Source organism: Hemiscyllium ocellatum, chromosome 5 (assembly GCF_020745735.1).
Source record: "Hemiscyllium ocellatum isolate sHemOce1 chromosome 5, sHemOce1.pat.X.cur, whole genome shotgun sequence".
Lineage (NCBI taxonomy): Eukaryota > Metazoa > Chordata > Chondrichthyes > Orectolobiformes > Hemiscylliidae > Hemiscyllium > Hemiscyllium ocellatum.
In genome coordinates, this window is record NC_083405.1 from 124,964,463 (window position 1) to 124,977,835 (window position 13,373).

At 43.8% G+C, this 13,373-nt stretch overlaps 1 protein-coding gene across 1 annotated transcript in view; it reads left to right on the forward strand.

The window, feature by feature from the left end:
* obscnb (obscurin, cytoskeletal calmodulin and titin-interacting RhoGEF b) overlaps nucleotides 1-13,373 on the forward strand; it is an 821,414-nt gene that overhangs the window by 526,738 nt on the left and 281,303 nt on the right. The window lies entirely within an intron of this gene.

The following is a 13,373-nucleotide window of genomic DNA, read 5'->3' on the forward strand; positions in this document are numbered from 1 at the left end:
AACAGTCACTCCTACAGTATGTTTTTAACAGATGTACATTTAAGAGAGAATTTTGTTTCATGATGCAACTAGTACATTGCTAAGGGCAGAGTAGAAAAATGTAGTGCTGAATAGCATAGCCGATCAGGCAGCATCCGAGAAGTAGGAAAGTCGATGTTTTGAGTCTAAGCTCATAATGTTGACTCTCCTGCTTCTTGGATGCTGCCTGACTCACTATGCTTTTCCAGCACCACACTTTTCGACTCTGATTTCCAGCATCTGCAGTCCTCACTTTCTCCATTGCTGAGGGCAGTAAAATAAGCTGTACTATACTTCAGACTACAATGCAGGGTAAGCATTTTATAAATACACATGCTGTAAGATACATGGCTGCTAAACTGGGCATGCAGCATACCATGAGAGAACCAACAGATGGGAAAAACCTACCTGAGCTTGATCTCATAAATCTAATCACTGCAGCTATACCTGCCCATGACAGTAATTGCAGGAGTCAAGATTAGAGTGGTGCTTCAAAAGCACAGCAGATCAGGCAGCATCTGAGGAGCAGGCAATGGCCATCTCTACAAGAATCTAATCATCTCTTTTTGACATTTCATCAACATTGCTATCACTGAATCCTTCATGGTCTGTGTCATACAAGTCACCATTGACCAAAAACTTCACCGAGTCAATCACATATGCCTACAACAAGGGATCAGAGGCAGTGGATAAGAATGTCAGGGGAAAGATAAGTTTGTGGATGACGCAAAGCTTGGCTGGGTTGCTGACAGAGAGGATGGAGGAGGTTACAGGAGGTCAGTTGGGTTTGTCAGATGGATTGATCAATGACAGATGGAATTTAACCCTGATAATTGTGAGGCCGCATTTTGGAAGGTGAAACAAGACAAGGGAATACAAAGGCAGGACGCTAGGATGAACAGAGGAATCTTGGGGTGCTTGTCCACAAGTCCCTGAATATAACAGAATGGGTGAATCGGATAGTTAAGAAGGCGTATGGGGCACTGCCTTTTGGCATAGATTATAACAGCAGGGAGATGGTGTTGGAGCTGTACAGGATTTTGGTTAGGACATAGCTGGAGTACTGTATGCAGTCCTGGTTGTTGCATTATAGGAAAGATGTGATTGCACTAGAGGGAACGCAAAAGAGATTCACCAGAATGTTGCCAGGATAGAGCAGTTCAGCTATGAAGAGAGGCTGGATAAGCTCTAATTGTTTGCTTTGGAGCACAGAAGATTAGGAGAGGATCTGTTTGAGGTATATAAAACTGTGAGGGGCATGGATGGGGTGAATAGATAGCAGTTTTTCCCTAAGTTGAAGGATCAATAACTAAGAGCCACATTTTTAAGGTGAAAGGCAGGAGGTTTAGAGAGCATTCGAGGGAAATCTCTTTCACCCAGAAATTGGTGGAATCTGAAATGTACTGGTTGGGAGATTAGTTGAGGCAGATAACCTTACAACCTTTAAAAAGTACTTGGATGTGCACTTGAAATATCAAAACATTTAAGGCTGTGGGCTTACTGCTGGAAAGTGGAGTTAGTGTAGAAATAGTGTAGCTTTGGCCAAAAGGCCTCTTCCATACTGTATGATTCTATAAACTTGAATATTGCTGAAAAAAGAAACATATAGCTGAAATGTTTTGTCTTACACTTGACATAAAAGCAAGAATGCCAAATTTTAAACAGTCACAACAACTTATACTAGAGTAGTAAAGCTGTGCTGTTTGGTTGGTATGTTAACTTTTTTTTCAAGTTAACCATTCCCATTCTAATGTAATTCCAGACCCACAATAGTGTGGATGAATCTTAATTGCTGTCTTAAATGACCCAGAAAGTCACTTCAGTTAGAGATGGACAGTTCTGGCTTGAACTGACATCCATGAATGAATTTTTAAAAATCTTTGTGGGATGGTTTGCTAATAGCATTTTTGGGGTAAGCTTGAAATAATTGGTAAGGAAACATAAAAGAGGAAAAGAAAGATGAGATTCATAGCACCAGAATAAGATTTGCGACGATATTGCCATTGGGAAAGTGACAGAGAGATATACACTCCCCATTTTTCTGGATTTTAAAGTATTATTTCATGGGATGTGGGTGTCACTGACAGACCAGCATTTATTCTCCATCCCTAATTGCCTCGAGGCAGGTAAGAGTTAACCACATTGCTTTGGGTGTAGAGTTATATGTAGGCCAGTAGATTACCTTTCCTGAAGGACATTAGTGAACCAGATGGGTTTTTACAACAATCAACAGTGGTTATATAGTTGTCAACACAAAGTTTAAGTTAAAAATAGCTGAAAGACTTGAATATCTTTCCTCTATTCACAGTAATGAAGTTGTTGTGAATGTTCATGCTTTATTTTTGAGCAGAATTAATGTTTTGGGCAAAAGCCCTAGATGAAGGCCTTTTGCCCAAAATGTCAATTCTTCTGCTTCTTGGATGCTATCTGATGTGCTGTGCTTTTCCAGTACAACACTCTTGACTCTAATCTCCAGCATCTATAGTCCTCACTTTCGCCAATGCTCTTATTTTTTGCTAATTTAGGCTCAAAATGGAAAATTGATACAAATCTTTAAATTTGTTTTGTACTTCTATATTCTGTGCACTAATGAGTCAGAGAGTCATAGTGATGTACAGCATGGAAACAGCCCCTTCGGTCCAACCCGTCCATGCCGACCAGATATCCTAACCCAATCTAGTCCCACCTGCCAGCACCTGGCCTATATCCCTCCAAACCCTTCCTATTCATATACCCGTCCAAATGCTTCTTAAATGCTGCAATCATACCAGCCTCCACTACTCCCTCTGGCAGCTCATTCCATACATGTACCACCCTCTGCGTGAAAACATTGCCCCATCGGTCTCTTTTATATCTTTCCCCTCTCACCCTAAACCTATGCCCTCTAGTTCTGGACTCCCCGACCCCAGGGAAAAGATTTTGCCTATTTACCCTCTCCATGTCCCTCATAATTTGTAAACCTCTATAACGTCACCCCTCAGCCTCCGTCGATGCAGGGAAAACAGCCGCAGCCTGTTCAACCTCTCCCTATAGCTCAAATCCTTCAACCATGACAACATCCTTGTAAATCTTTTCTAAACCCTTTCAGTTTCACAACATCTTTCCGATAGGAAGGAGACCAGAATTGCAAGCAATATTCCAACAGTGGCTTAACCAATGTCCTATACAGTCGCAACATGACCTCCCAACTTCTGTACTCAATACTCTGACCAATAAAGGAAAGCATACCAAATACCTTCTTCACTATCCTATTCACCTGCGACTCCACTTTCAAGGAACTATGAACCTGCACTCCAAGGTCTCTTTGTCCAGCAACGCTCTCTAGGACCTTACCATTAAGTGTATAAGTCCTGATAAGATTTGATTTCCTAAAATGCAATACCTCGCATTTATGTGAATTAAACTTCATCTGCCACTTTTCAGCCCATTGGCCCATCTGGTCAAGATCCTGTTGTAATCTGAGGTAACCCTCTTCGCTGTCCACTACACCTTTAATTTTGGTGTCATCTGCAAACGTACTAACTGTACCTCTTATGCTCGCATCCAAATCATTTATGTAAATGACAAAAAGTAGAGGGCCTAATACCAATCCTTGTGGCACTCCACTGGTCACAGGCCTCCAGTCTGTAAAACAACCCTCCACCACCACCCTCTGTCTTCTACCTTTGAGCCAGTTCTGTATTCAAATGGCTAATTCTCCCTGTATTCCATTAGATCGAACCTTGCTAATCAGTCCCCTGTGGGGAACCTTGTCGAACACCTTTCTGAAGTCCATATAGAACACATCAACTCCTTTGCCCTCACCAATCCTCTTTGTTACTTCCTCAAAAAACTCAATCAAATTTGTGAGACATGATTTCCCAAGCACCATATTGACTATCCCTAATCAGTCCTTGCCTTTCCAAATACATATACATCCTGTCCCTCGGGATTCCCTCCAACAACTTGCCCACCACCGATGTCAGGCTCATTGGTCTATAGTTCCCTGGCTTGTCCTTACCACCCTTTTTAAACAGTGGCACCACGTTAGCCAACCTCCAGTCTTCCGGCACCTCACCTGTGACTATTGATGATACAAATATCTGAGCAAGAGGCCCAGCAATCACTTCTCTAGCTTCCCACAGAGTTCTCAGGTACACCTGATCAGGTCCTGAGGATTTATCCACTTTTATGCATTTCAAGACATCCAGCATTTCCTCCACTGTGTTGTGGTTCTGTTCACCGGTCTGGGAAATTGTGTTGCAGATGTTTCGTCCTCTGTCTAGGTGACATCCTCAGCGCTTGGGAGCCTCCTGTGAAGCACTTCTGTGATGTTTCCTCTGGCATTTATAGTGATTTGTATCAGCCGCTTCCGGTTGTCAGTTCCAGCTGTCCACTGCAGTGGCCGGTATATTGGGTCCAGGTCGATGTGCTTATTGGTTGAATCTGTGGATGAATGCCATGCCTCTAGGAATTCCCTCGCTGTTCTCTGTTTGGTTTGTCCTATAATAGTAGTGTTGTCCCAGTCCCACCTTTGTAATCATTAAAAACACAGAAATAGAGAACACACACTGGCTCATCAATGCCACACTCACAGGAATCCGACTCACTAGAGAGGAAGAAAAGGACAACCAACTCCCATTCCTAGACGTGATGGTACAGAGAACACCTAACAGAGAATTCACCACAAAGGTGTATAGGAAAACCACACACAGAGACCAAGTCCTGAACAACGAAAGCAACCACCCCAACACACACAAAAGAAGTTGCATCAAGACACTATTCAAAAGGGCCACAACACACTGCAGTACACCAGAACTGCAAAAAGAGGAAGGACACCTATACAATGTATTCGCCAAAAACAGATACCCGTGCAATTTCATCAACAGATGCCTAAGGGAAAGACAACGGAACGAGGACATGCCGAAACCCAAAGGACTAGCCACACTACCATACATCAAGAGCATTTCCGAACTGACAGCCAGACTACTGCGACCACTAGGACTCAAAACAGCACACAAACCAACAGCCACTCTCAGACAACAACTCACCAGGACAAAGGACCCGATACCCAGCATGAGCAAAACCAATGTAGTGTACAAAATCCCATGCAAGGACGGCATAAAACACTACATAGGACAAACAGGAAGACAGCTAAAGGTCCGCATCCATGAACACCAACTAGCCACGAAATGACACGACCAGCTATCCTTAGTAGCCACACACTCAGATGACAAGCAACATGAGTTCGACTGGGACAACACTACTATTATAGGACAAGCCAAACAGAGAACAGCCTAGAGGCATTGCATTCATCCACAGATTCAATCAATAAGCACATCGACCTGGACCCAATATACCGGCCACTGCAGCAGACAGCTGGAACTGACAACCTGAAGCGGCAGATTCAACTCACTATAAATGCCGGAGGAAACATCACAGAAGCGCTTCACAGGAGGCTCCCAAGCACTGAGGGTGTCACCTAGACAGGGGATGAAACGTCTGCAACACAAATTCCCAGCTCGGCGAACAGAACCACAACAAAAAAGCACCCGAGCTACAAATCTTCTCACAAACTTTCCTCCTCTGTAATATGGACATTTTGCAAGATGTCACCATCTATTTCCCTACAGTCTACGTCTTCCATATTCTTTTCCACAGTAAATACTGATGCAAAATACTCATTTAGTATCTCCCCCATTTTCTGCAGCTCCACACAAAGGCCACCTTGCTAATCTTTGAGGGGCCCTATTCTCTTCCTAGTTACCCTTTTGTCCTTAATGTATTTGTAAAAACCCTTTGGATTCTCCTTAATTCTCTTTGCCAAAGCTATCTCATGTCCCCTTTTTGCCCTTCTGATTTCCCTCTTAAGTATACTCCTACTTCCTTTATACTCTTCTTAGGATTCACTCGATCTATCCTGTCTAAACCTTACATATGCTTCCTTTTTTTTCTTAAACAAACCCTCAATTTCTTTAGTCATCCAGCATTCCCTATACCTACCAGTCTTTCCTTTCACCCTAACAGGAATATATTTTCTCTGGATTCTCGTTATCTCATTCCTGAAGGCTTCCCATTTTCCAGCTGTCCCTTTACCTGTGAACATCTGCCCCCAATCAGCTTTTGAAAGTTCTTGCCTAATACCATCAAAATTGGCCTTTCACCAATTTAGAACTTCAACTTTTAGACCTGGTCTATCCTTTTCCATCACTATTTTAAATCTAATAGAGTTATGGTCGCTGGCCCCACTGACATCTCAGTCACCTGCCCTGCCTTATTTTCCAAGAGTAAGTCAAGTTTTGCACCTTCGCTAGTAGGTACGTCCACATACTGAATCAGAAAATTATTTTGTACACACTTAACAAATTCCTCTCCATCTAAACCCTTAACACTATGGCAGTCCAGTCAATGTTTGGAAAGTTAAAATCCCCTACCATAACCACCCTATTTTTCTTACAGCTAGGGGGTCTATAATACAATCCCAATAAGGTTATCATCCCTTTCTTATTTCTCAGTTCCACCCAAATAACTTCCCTGGATGTATTTCCGGGAATATCCTCCCTCCTCTCTTGCCTCCCTTTCTATCCTTCTTGTAGTATTTATATCCTGGAACATTATTAGATTAGATTAGATTACTGACAGCGTGGAAACAGGCCCTTTGGCCCAACAAGTCTACACCGACCTGCTGAAGCACAACCCACGCAGACCCATTCCCCTACATTTACCCCTTCACCTAACACTACGGACAATTTAGCATGGCCAATTCACCTAACCTGCACATTTTTGGATTGTGGGAGGAATTCGGAGCACCCCCTGGAAACCCACACAGACACGGGGAGAATGTGCAAACTCCACACAGAGAGTCGCCTGAGGCGGGAATTTAACCCGGGTGTCTGGCGCTGTGAGGCAACAGTGCTAACCACTGTACCATCATTAAGCTGCCAGTTCTGCCCATCCCTGAGCCGTGTTTCTGTAATTGCTATGATATCCCTAACCATGCCCTGAGTTAGGCCCCTTGCATTGAAATAAATGCAGTTTAACTTATTAGTCCTACCTTGTCCCTGCCTTCCCTGACTGTTTGACTCACTTCTGTTCTCAATGTAGCAGTCTCAGATTGATCTCTTTCCTCACTATCTCCCTGGGTCCCTTACTAGTTTAAATTCTCCCGAGCAGCTCTAACAAATAAACCTCCGCAGAGTTCCAGGGAAATGGAAGACAGGATTAGCAAAATTATTCGGGATAGGAGTGAAAGGAACAGGATGGTCATTATGGGGGACTTTAACTTCCCCAACATTAACTCTAGTGTGTCAGATGAATCAGTTTTTGTCCAATGTGTACAGGAGGGTTTCCTGACACAGTATGTCGAAGGGCCCCCAACCTTACTAGTTTAAATCTCCCGAGCAGCTCAAGCAAATCTTCCTTTATATATAAGGTATGTTAGTCCCTTTCCAATCCGTCCTTCTTGTACAAGTTACTTCTACCCCAAAAGAGATTCCAATGATCCAAAAATGTGAATCCTTCCCCCATATACCAGCTCCTCAGCCATGCATTCAATTGCTCTATTCTCCTATTCCTGCCCTCATTAGGTCTTGGCACCAGGAGTAATCCAGATATTACTACTCTCGAGAACCTCCTTTTTAAATTCCTGCCTAACTCTCTGTAATCTCCCTGCAGAATTTCAACCTTTTTCCCTTCCTATGTCGTTGGTTCCAATGTGAACAATGACCTCTTGTTGGCCCCTCTCCCTTGTGAGAACATTCTGCACCCTCTCTGAGACATCCTTGATCCTGGCACCAGGGAAGCAACACACCGTTCTGCTTTTTCGCTGCTGGCCATAGAAACATCTCTCTATACCTCGGACTACAGAATCCCCTAACACAACTGATCGCTTGGAAGCCAATGTACCCCTCGTTGCATTAGAGCCAGTCTCAATACCAGAAACTTGGCTGTTCATGCTATGTTCCCCTGAGAATCCATCACCCCCAACATTTTCCAAAACAGCATACCTGTTTGAAATGGCTATATCCACAAAAAACTCCTGTACTAGCTGCCTACCTCTCTTACCTTTCCTGGAGTTAACCCATCTGTGTGGCTTTTCCCCCCTTCCTATAACTGCCATCCATCACATACTGTTGCTGTTAAAAATTCCTCATTGCTTCTAATTATTTCTCCAACCAATCCATTCAGTCTGATAAGATTTGCAGCCAGCAGCATTTATGACAGATATAATCCGCAGTAACCCTTAAATTCTCTTTAAACTCCCACATCTGACATGAATACATATCACTCTACTAAAGGCCATTTTTGTTCCTTCACAATCTACTGACCCAGAAAATAACACTGTCTTGTTCCTCTACAAACACTGCCCCAGGTTAAATTAATAGTTATGGCTTATATTTTGAGTTTAATCAAGAGAAATGTCTCCAAAAACATATAATCAAGAAAGGAATCACTCTATTCACTACTGCGGATTCTCTGTAGGCCACACTTAAAACAATACTTAGCTTATCTGATTCTGTGCTGTGAACTTCGACCAACAGTTCCTCCAAGATCAGTTGTGACTTTCACAGTTTGACCATTTTCCCAGATGCACTCCGCTGTCCAGCGATACACGATTTCAAGCATCAAAGGAAGTAACTGTGTGGTTCTCTCTCTCTCTCTCTCGCAGGAAGGCAAAGTTTTAGTTTAAATTTTTAGCTGTGTGAGTAGTTAGGATTTTCTGGAAATTTTTTCATGCATTTAAATGTGGCTTTTAAAACCCTTAAGATGAATATTTAAATATTTTAGAGACAAGGATAGATGAGGGAAACAAGGACTGTTGTCAAGCAACAAGGTGTCCTCAAGATTTTTAATGAATGAATTAGCTTTATTCTCACGTGTATTCAAATGAGTATAATGAAAAGTTTTTAAGTTACGACTTATAGTGCCATTTTAGGTGCTAATATACCTAGGTACAATCCTTTGTTACAGAATAGAGAATAAGAAAAAGAAATTACGTTTACCGCTATACATAGTATGACCATAGGTCAGGAAAACAAGAAGCTGAAAATGTGTTGCTGGTTAAAGCACAGCAGGTTAGGCAGCATCCAAGGAACAGGAAATTCGACGTTTCGGGCCAGAGCCCTTCATCAGGAATGAGGAGAGGGTGCCAAGCAGGCTAAGATAAAAGGTAGGGAGGAGGGACTTGGGGGAGGGGCGATGGAGATGTGATAGGAGGAAGGAGGTCAAGGTGAGGGTGATAGACCGGAGTGGGGTGGGGGCGGAGAGGTCAGGAAGAGGATTGCAGGTTAGGAGGGCGGTGCTGAGTTCAAGGGAATCGACTGAGACAAGGTGGGGGGAGGGGAAATGAGGAAACTGGAGAAATCTGAGTTCATCCCTTGTGGCTGGAGGGTTCCCAGGCGGAAGATGAGGTGCTCTTCCTCCAACCGTCGTGTTGTTATGTTCTGGCGATGGAGGAGTCCAAGGACCTGCATGTCTTCGGTGGAGTGGGAGGGAGAGTTAAAGTGTTGAGCCACGGGGTGGTTGGGTTGGTTGGTTCAGGCGTCCCAGAGGTGTTCCCTGAAGCGTTCTGCAAGTAGGCGGCCTGTCTCCCCAATATAGAGGAGGCCACATCGGGTACAGCGGATGCAATAGATGATGTGTGTGGAGGTGCAGGTGAATTTGTGGCGGATATGGAAGGATCCCTTGGGGCCTTTGAGAGAAGTAAGGGAGGAGGTGTGGGCGCAAGTTTTGCATTTCCTGCGGTTGCAGGGGAAGGTGCCGGGAGTGGAGGTTGGGTTGGTGGAGGGTGTGGACCTGATGAGGGAGTCAGGAAGGGAGTGGTCTTTGCGGAACGCTGATAGAGGAGGGGAGGGAAATATATCCTTGGTGGTGGGGTCCGTTTGGAGTTGGCGGAAATGACGGCGGATGATACGCTGTATACAGAGGTTGGTGGGGTGGTAGGTGAGAACCAGTGGGGTTCTGTCTTGGTGGCGGTTGGAGGGGCGGGGCTCAAGGGCGGAGGAGCGGGAAGTGGAGGGGATGCGGTGGAGGGTATCGTCGATCACGTCTGGGGGGAAATCTGGGACCTGCATGTCTTCAGTGGAGTGGGAGGGAGAGTTAGGACCTGCATGTCTCCAGCCTCCAGCCACAAGGGATGAACTCAGATTTCTCCAGTTTCCTCATTTCCCCTCCCCCCACCTTTTCTCAGTCGATTCCCTTGAACTCAGCACCGCCCTCCTAACCTGCAATCCTCTTCCTGACCTCTCCGCCCCCACCCCACTCCGGTCTATCACCCTCACCTTGACCTCCTTCCTCCTATCACATCTCCATCGCCCCTCCCCCAAGTCCCTCCTCCCTACCTTTTATCTTAGCCTGCCTGGCACCCTCTCCTCATTCCTGATGAAGGGCTCTGGCCCGAAACGTCGAATTTCCTGTTCCTTGGATGCTGCCTGACCTGCTGTGCTTTAACCAGCAACACATTTTCAGCTCTGCTCTCCAGCATCTGCAGACCTCACTTTTTACAGGAAAACAAGAAGCAAAGTTAAAAAGACAAACAACACAGCCTTTCTCCAAAGGCTGTCTGCAGCATACCAACACAGGGGGCCTCCATGTGGTTTACATACAGGCTGCTGCCGCTGCGCTTCCACACTTGGCCATTACCCCCATTCCACAATGAGCCACTGGTGTCTCCGCTCGGTTCACTGGCATCTCTGCTTTCATCCAGGAGATCAGAGATTGAGCAGATTTCTTTCAGAGAGTAGAACAGATCATTTTGAGAGAATGAGGCCTGTAAAAGTAGCAGCCTTGTGAAGCAGTCTCCAAATGAGGTAGGGCAGAGGACTGGATGCTAGTCAGAGAAAAGCTCTAGAAGCAGAAGTCTGGAAAAGCAGTTGGTGGAATCCATGTTAACAAATCTGAACTGTGTTAGCACTTGGTTTAAGGGTTTCAAGACGAGAAATTAACTAAATAAATGGCATTGACTGCGTAAGATTGGCAAAGAACAACCAAAAAAACTTTTAATTGGAAACAGGGTAAACCTTCATTGAGATTTGATTATCACTAATATTGTTTGTAAGTTTCTATTTATTTTAGATATTTACAATAAGACTACATATGACAGGAAATATAAAGCTGTTTTAGCCAGCATTTGCAAGCAGTATGTTGGTCAAACAGTATTAACATTGTTGCCGGACATAAAAGGCAACCGAGCTGTGTGGTCTTTAGCACCCATCTTGAAGCTGTTTTGCATTTTGAAATTTGTGCAATGCATGTGGGACAGATAGAACAATGGGCCTACCTATGCAAGAAATCTAGGTTCAAAGAGTGATGTGATCTGTTTAGGCTGGAAGGGTTACATCTGAACAGACCACAATCAATGTCCTTGCAGGGCAGTTTGCTAATACTATTATTAGGGACTAAATAAACTAATTGGCAGATAGGAACAAGAAAGTAACATTATCGAAGGAAAAATAAGGTGCACAGTGTATTGGGAGAGACAAATGACCAATAGTGTCAGAACTTGTAAGGTATTAGATGGGGTAAGAATAAAAGGAAAAGCAATAAGGTCAAAATTGGTACATTTCTGTGAACACATTTTTCAAAGTGTGTTAAATAAGCTTGGTGAGATGCAAACTCACTATTGGCAGAATGTGATGTTGAAGCAATAATGAAATCCTCTCAAAAAAAAAGGTAGGACCAGATATAAAAATATTCCTCAACAGGTGCTTGCAAAGAGAGATAAGGACAGACAGTAAGAGGTATAACAGTGTTGATTAAGGGTTATATTCTATTTGCTGGAGTTGGAGAATGTCTAATGAAATCAAGGACAGAATCTATTTGTGATTTGGAGATGCCAGTGTTGGACTGGGGTGTGCAAAGTTAAAAATACTGAACAACAAAGGGTACCCTGTCGGTTGCAGCACGTGTCTGTCTCCTGAGGAGGTGATTACGGTTCCTTGCTGTGGCATGTTGGAAATGGCGGTCGATGAGTTGGGTATCGTACCCCATTCTTGTGAGGGCATCCCTGAGTACTTCCAGGTGTCCGTCACGTTCCTCCTCATCTGAGCAGATCTGGTGTATGCGTATGGCTTGTCCATAAGGGATGGTTGTTTTAATATGTTACAACACCAGGTTATAGTCCAACAGGTTTAATTGGAAGCACACTAGCTTTTGGAGCGTCGCTCCTTCATCAGGTGATAGTGGAGGGCTCAATCCTAACACAGAATTTATAGCAAAAATTTACAGTGTGATGTAACTGAAATTATACATTGAAAAATTGATTGTCTGTTAATTCTTTCATCTGTTTGAATACCATGATAGTTTCACTTCTTTCATGTGTAAATCACAAAACCTTTTTTTAAAAGTTGCAATCTCAGGTTAGCTGTTAACAATGAGTGATAGCTAGACAATATGTTGAAGGTGTTAGCCCCCTGTGTTCTCTGTCTATGCCATGATGTTTAGATTGATTCTAATCTAAAAAGTGAGATAACGGAGTTTCACATGAATCCATGCAGTTTTTGAGCTCAGAGTTTTACATGAATCTGACTAAAGAACACGGCCGTGAATTAAATACATTGATCAGAACTTTGGATCCAGTCATTTAGAGTTCCCTGCGTGCCCTCATCCCACATACTTCTCGTGTAGGCAACTTTTATTGCTTTCCAAAGGTACACAAAGCCAACACACCAGGGTGTTCCATCGTGTCGGGCAAAAGGACCCTATTTGAGAATCTCTCCGGCTATGTTGAAGGCATCTTGAAATCTATTGTACAGAGGATCCCCAGCTTCTGTCGCGACACTATGGATTTCTTACATAAACTCAGCACCCACGGACCAGTCGAACCGGGAACATTCCTCATCACAATGGACGTTTCTGCACTCTACATCAGCATCCCCCACAATGATGGCATCGTGGCAACAGCCTCAGTACTCAACACCAACAACTGCCAATCTCCAAATACCATCCTACAACTCATCCGTTTTGTCCTTGATCACAATGTCTTCACCTTTGACAACCAGTTCTTCATCCACACACATGGAACAGCCATGGGGACCAAATTTGCATCCCAATGTGCCAACATTTTTATGCGCAGGTTCGAACAAGACTTCTTCTCTATATAGGATCTTCAACCAATATTATACACCAGGTACATTGACGACATTTTCTTCCTCTAGACCCATGGCGAGGAGTCACTGATAAAATTACACTGACATCAACAAGTTCCATCCCACCATCAAACTCACCATGGACTACTCTCGACTGTCTCATTCTTGGACACATGCATCTCCATCAAGAATGGACACCTCAGCACCACACTCAACCGCAAACCCACAGACAATCTCACAATGCTACACTTCTCCAGCTTTCACCCAAAACATATTAAAACAGCCATCCCC